Consider the following 7253-nt stretch of genomic DNA (forward strand, 5'->3'; position numbering starts at 1 on the left):
CCTTTTCCAAAGATTAAGTGACCATAGGTGTGTGGGTTCATTTCTGGGTCTTCAATTCTATTCCATTGATCTACCTGTCTGTCACTGTACCAGTACCATGCAGTTTTTATCACAATTTCTCTGTAGTACAGCTTGAGGTCAGGGATGGTGATTCCACCAGAAGTTCTTTTATTGTTGAGAATAGTTTTTGCTATCCTCGGTTTTTTGTTTTTCCAGATGAATTTGCAAATGCCCTTTCTAATTCTTGTGAAGAATTGAGTTAGAATTTTGATGGGAATTGCATTGAATCTGTAGGTTGCTTTTGGTAAGATGGCCATTTTTACTATATTAATCCTGCCAATCCATGAGCATGGGAGTTTTTCCATCTTCTGAGATCTTCTTCGATTTCTTTCTTCAGAGCCTTGAAGTTCTTATCATACAGATATTTCACTTGCTTAGTTAGAGTCACACCAAGGTATCTTATATTATTTGTGACTATTGTGAAGGGTATTGTTTCCCTAATTTCTCTCTCAGCCTCTTTATCCTTTGTGTAGAGAAAAGCCACTGATTTATTTGAGTTAATTTTATATCCAGCTACTTCACTGAAGTTGTTTATCAGGTTTTGGAGTTTTCTGGTGGAATTTTTGGGGTCACTTATATATACTATCATATCATCTGCAAATAATAATATTTTCGCTTCTTCCTTTCCAATTTGTATCCCTCTGATCTTCTTTTGTTGTCTAATTGCTCTGGCTAGGACTTCAAGTACTATATTGAATAGGTAGGGAGAGAGTGGGCAGCCTTGTCTAGTCCCTGATTTTAGTGGGATTGCTTCAAGTTTCTCTCCATTTAGTTTGATGTTGGCTACTGGTTTGCTGTATATTGCTTTTACTATTTTAGGTATGGGCCTTGAATTCCTGATCTTTCCAAGACATTTATCATGAAGGGGTGTTGGATTTTGTCAAATGCTTTCTCAGCATCTAATGAGATGATAATGTGTTTTTTTCTTTGAGTTTGTTTTTATAGTGGATTACATTGATGGATTTCTGTATATTGAACCATCCCTGCATCCCTGGGATGAAACCTACTTGATCAGGATGGATGATTATTTTGATGTGTTCTTGGATTCGATTTGTAAAAATTTTATGGAGTATTTTTGCATCGATATTCATAAGGGATATTGGTCTGAAGTTCTCTTTCTTTGTTGGGTCTTTGTGTGGTTTATGTATCAGAGTAATTGTGGCTTCATAGAATGAATTGAGTAGAGTACATTCTGTTTCTATTTTGTGGAATAGTTTGAGGAGTATTGGTATTAGGTCTTCTTTGAAGGTCTGATAGAACTCTGCACTAAACCTATCTGGTCCTGGGCTTTTTTTTTTTTTTTTTTGGTTGGTGTCTTAGTCAGGGTTTCTATTCCTGCACAAACATGATGACCAAGAAGCAAGTTGGGGAGGAAAGGGTTTATTCGGCTTACACTTCCATACTGCTGTTCATCACCAAAGGAAGTTAGGACTGGAACTCAAGCAGGTCAGAAAGCAGAAGCTGATGCAGAGGCCATGGAGGGATGTTCTTTACTGGCTTGCTTCTCCTGGCTTGCTCAGCCTACTCTCTTATAGAACCTAAGAATACCAGACCAGGGATGGTCCCACCCACAAGGGGCCTTTCCCCCTTGATCACTAATTGAGAAAATGCCTTACAGTTGGATCTCATGGAGGCATTTCCTCAACTGAAGCTCACATTCAGTACAGCCAGTACAGTTGGGAAACTATTAATGACTGTTTCTATTTCTTTAGGGGATATAGGACTGTTTCGATCATTTATCTGATCCTGATTTAACTTTGGTACCTGGTATCTGTCTAGAAAATTGTCCATTTCATCCAGGTTTTCCAGTTTTGTTGAGTATAGGCTTTTGTAGAAGGATCTGATGATTTTTTTGGATTTCCTCAGATTCTGTTGTTATGTCTCCCTTTTCATTTCTGATTTTGTTAATTAGGATACTGTCCCTGTGTCCTCTAGTTAGCCTGGTTAAGGGTTTATCTATTTTGTTGATTTTCTCAAGGAACCAGCTCCTGGTTTGGTTGATTCTTTGTATAGTTCTTTTTGTTTCCACTTGGTTGATTTCAGCCCTGAGTTTGATTATTTCCTGCCATCTACTTCTCTTGGGTGAATTTGCTTCTTTTTGTTCTAGAGCGTTCAGGTGGAACTTTTTTCTAAAAAAAGTTAGAGACATTAAACAATTAAGAATGTGCTTCTGGATTTGGTTGCTTTACAGCAGTGAACGTCACGAAGTACGGAGACTATCACTGATATCAGAGAATTCAGACCGTGTGTGGTACCTTAGATCTAAAAGGAAACCTGCAAAGGTGAATTATATGATTAAACTGGGTAAATGACTAAATGATTTGTAAGCCAGCAAACCATACAGTAGTGCCAAAAATAATGGGACATGCTTTTCAAAGAATGGCTTTTCATCAGTTTTTGAAAATACTATGTGGATACTTGCAGGTTAGCAGTGGTGCACGCCTTTAATCCCAGCACTTGGGAGACAGAAGCAGGTGGATCTTTGAGTTCAAGGTTAGTCTGGTCTACAGAGTAAGTATGTTCTAAGACAGCCAAGGCTACACAGAGAAACCATGTCTTGAGAAACAAGCAAAACAGGGAAGAAAGAAAGAGAGAGAGGGGAAGATTCATTTATTTTTATTTTATGTATATAAGTGTTTTTGTTTATATGTAAGTATGAGCACTGAGTATGTGCCTAGTCACTGCTGAGGTCAGAAAAAGGGATTTGATCCCCAGAAGGGAGTTACAGGCAGTTGTGAGCCTGGGAACTGAGTTGTGGGTGCTGGGAACTGAATGTGAGTCACCTGCATGAACAGCAAGTGCTCTTAAAAACTGAGCCATCAGCCGGGCGTGATGACGCACACCTTTAATCCCAGCACTCGGGAGGCAGAGGCAGGAGGATTTCTGAGTTCAAGGCCAGCCTGGTCTACAAAGTGAGTTCCAGGACAGCCCGGGATATACAAAGAAATCCTGTCTTGAAAAACCAAAAAAAAAAAAAAAAAGCTGAGCCATCTCTCCAGCCCCACCTTTGTATTCACATGTAGTTATTGGAGGTGTCAGGGAACGATGGATAGGGGAAAATAAGTCTAGAACAAGTCTTAGTTTGGGCAATGACAAGGGCTGGGAAATGGCTCAGTAGATAGTGCTTGCTTTACAGGCAGGAGGGTACTCACAGGTACTCAAGTCCTTGACGGTACAGACAGGCAGAACTCTGTGAGTTTGAGTCCTACCTGGCCTACTACATAGCAAGTTCTAGGTCAGCCAGGACTACACAGTGAGTCCATGTCTCAAACAAACAAAAATAAACAAAGCCCAGAAATAAAACAAAATAAAAGACCAAAAGCCCAAACAATTTGGGGAGTGATCCATGAAGCAATGATTGACGTCTGACCCCTACAGGACCCTCACAGGTGAGTACACCAATATGCACATGTGTAGACACAGACATACCCACATGGCAAAACATACTGACATAGAATGATTGCTGAGATTATGTGACAATATTCAATCACTGGTAATAAACAATAAATATGATAAAAATTCAGAGAAAAGAAACCCTTGTGAGATAATAATCAAAAGTATAGACCGAGTATTGCCTTAGTATAGACCTCTTAACTATCAAAATAATAATGATAACCATTTTAATAATTAATTTTAATAACAATATTTATTATTATTATTTTGCTAGTGTTTTAGGTTGTCTTTGGATAAGGTCTTTCTTTCTATTTAGCCCTAAACTAGCCTCAAGTTTGGGGCAATCATCTTGTCTCTATCTTGCAAGTGTTGAGATGACAGGTTTGAATCACCACATCTGGCTAAAATTATAATTTTATTTATTTTTTATTGCCTGTTATTGAACCCAGAGTCACCTGCTTACTAAGCATGGGCTATACAACTAGCTATATCTTAACCTTGATTATTTCGTTCTGTTTTGTTTTAGGATAGGCTAGTCTAGCTTCATACTCTTGGTCTTCCTATCTCTGTCTCCCAAATACTGAGATTATAGGCATGGGCTCTAGTCTATTAAGGCCTAAGCTTATGACTGAGAAGCATTGGGTGGTCCAACATTGCAGGCAGAGAGGCTGAGAACCTGGCGAGTGCGCAGACAGTGAAGCTGGAGTCCTCCTCAGCAGTGTGGGTCTGGTGCTGAGGGGCTGCGGGGCTCCTGACGAGTCCCTGGTCTGCAGTTCACATTGGCGCTTGAGGAAGCTGGAGCCTGAGGTTAACAAGGAATGGCAACAGCAGTAGAGAAAGATGCAATCATCAGCCAGAAGGGCAGCCTGTGCCTCCTCTTCCTCAGACCGATTTATATTTAGGCCACTCACTTTGCAGAGGAGGGTCTTCAAAGTTAATCCTTTCAGAAAATGCTCTTCACTCACTTCCATGTCTCTTAGTTTACTCTAGACCCAATCAAGTTGACAATCCAAATCAACCGTCACCGATGTCATAGTAACTGCATCAAAAGGAACCCTGAGCGGAAGGAACATGGAAAGTGTCCGGAGCATATGTGCCTTAGCTTCATCTCATTTAGTTTTCAGTTCAACATACATGAGGTAAAATCCCGGCTTTTCATGTAACTCAGTGGCCCTGGCTTTGGCGCTCAGCGGCTTGTAGACACTCCAGCTTCCTGCAAAGTACATCCCTAACTCGATTATTTCCTTGCGCCCCCATGAGGAGCCCTGCACCTGTTCAGAAACGAATCCAATGCCGTGATAATGGAGCAGGTGCTGCCTCTGCTCCATGCTGCTTTAGCAGATGCTCCTCTGTCCTGGTGATGTGAAAGGATAGAGAGGGACGACCTTTTTCCTTTTAGTGTGGCCCTCATTCGCGGCAATATTAGCAAAATGGTTCTCTTGATTGTACTCATACAATTCTCATAAAGCCTGGAACCTAGATATGTACCTGGACACTGTCGATTGTACCAGGAAGGAACCCAAGGGGTATATTCCACCACTCTAAATACTTACTGCTCTAGTCTTAGACCAGGCTATTATTAGATCAAGTTTAATTGTGGCAGCTTCCTTCTTGCCACAGGTCTTCTCTCTCATGGGGGAAAATGTCATACTAAGGACTGGAAGTAGATAGCCTATTGGTAAAGTGTGCATAGCATGCATGAGGCTCATGGTTCAATTCCAGAATGGAAACAGACAACAAGATTCTGTTTTGCCAGCCTACTTTCGCAGTTAACTGTTGGTTCTGGTGCAGTTATTCTTAAAATATGGATTTGGAGTTTGGCAGTGCCAACCTCACCTGGAAAGTTACTACAAATGAAAATTCTTAGGAATGAGAGTGAACGTGTTGATCAGGGGTAGGGTGCTTACCCAGCAAAGGTAAGGCTCCTCTGTGTGTGTGTGTGTGTGTGTGTGTAATGGGAGAGGTGGGTCATTCTCTGGTCTTATTTATTAATATGGTGTTTAACAATTCCTCCAGGTGATTCAAATATACTGTAAGTCTGAGCATTGTGTCTGAGGATGTAGCTCAGTCAGTAGAGTGTTTTCCTAGTACACATAAAGGCCTGAGTTCTATCCCCAACAGAGTATAAACTGAGTGTGGTCGTTTGTAATCTCAATACTTATGTTGGAGCAGGAGGATTAGGAGTTGAAGGTCAGTTTCATAATAAGTTGTTGACCTGCTTAGGTTGTGTGAGATCTTGTCTCAAAACAAAACAACCCAAAACAGTGATTGCTACTACCTAGGAAGAAGGCCAACCAGCGGTCCATGAGACCTCGTCTTAAAACAAAACAAAATAAAACAAAACAAAAGCAAACATTGGATGTGGTAGTATGTGCCTGTCAGCCTAGCACATGGGGAATGTTCCTGTGATTCTGTCTCTGTCTCAAAAAACAAAACAAATATACCAAGCCAAAACAAAAAATAAAAACAAAAAATAAAAACCAGATATGGACCAACTTAGTCTTTAAGTTTTTAGCAGTCCCTTACTATGTTTGGTTAGAAGAATAGTTGTTAAACTTTCATTCTTAAAAATCAAATGAATCAAAATCCTGTTCAGATGTGTTTCTGGCCTCTACCACTGGAATTCTGACCCAACAGAATTGGACACAAGCCCAGGAACCTGCAGCTCTGACAAGCGTGTTGAATGGTTCTCTTGTAGGAAGTGCCCTGGTCTGTGCATAGAGAACCCCTGGTCCACAGCAATGTTGGATAGGAAGTGTGCTAATGTTGCGTAGTGTAGTAGGGTGTGGTAAGATGCATAGAGAAAGAGCTGGAGAGTTGGCTCAGTGGTTAAGAGCATGTACTACTCTCTCAGAAGAGCTCGGTTCAGTTAATAGCACCCACATGACAGCATAAAACCATCTGTAATTCCAGTTCCAGGGGATCCTCAGGCCCCAGGCATGCACACAGTGCACATACACACATGCAGGCAAAACACTCGTATGCACAAAATTATTAAAAAGCCCAAACAAAGAAAATAAGCTTTTAAAAGGATGCATATAGTAATAATTGTGATGCATTTGGTTCATAATTACAGTGAGACATCTCCACAATTACTCATTAATTTAAAACAAAGTTATTTGGGGACACAGAAGAGAATGTTAAGCACGGAAGCAGCCTAATGTAGCAGAATGTATAATGAATGGGACTCACAGGGCTGGGATTAGAACCTGCTCTAGCCATTCACTCATTTTCAGAGTTTGGGTAGGTCAATTTATTTAACTTTAATTGTTACTCTTTGTAAAAGGAGACAAAAAAGAAAGAAAGAGAGGAAGAAAGAAAGAGAAAAAGTAAAAAGGAAGGAAGATAAAGAAAATCAAAAGAGAAAGAAAAGATGGGACAGGCACTAAGGCTATGACTCAGTTGGCAGAGTGTTTACCCAGCCTGCAGGAAGCCTTGGATTTGAACCCAGGTGTGGTGGTGCATGCCTATAATCCCAGGATTTGGAAAGCAGAGGCTGAAGAATCAGAGATTTCATGTCATTCTCAGTTACCAAGGGAGTTTGAGGCCAGCCCAGACTAGACATAAGACCTTGTCCCGGGCTGGTGAAATGGCTCAGCGGGTAAGAGCACTGACTGCTTTTCCAGAGGTCCTGAGTTCAAATTCCAGCAACCACATGGTGGCTCACAACCACCCATAATGAGATCTGAAGACAGCTACAATGTACTTACGTACAAAAAATAAATAAAGCCGGGCGTGGTGGCGCACCCCTTTAATCCCAGCACTCGGGAGGCAGAGGCAGGCGGATTTCTGAGTTCGAG

The sequence above is a fragment of the Mus caroli genome, chromosome 9, assembly GCF_900094665.2.
Source record: "Mus caroli chromosome 9, CAROLI_EIJ_v1.1, whole genome shotgun sequence".
In the NCBI taxonomy this organism is placed as follows: domain Eukaryota; kingdom Metazoa; phylum Chordata; class Mammalia; order Rodentia; family Muridae; genus Mus; species Mus caroli.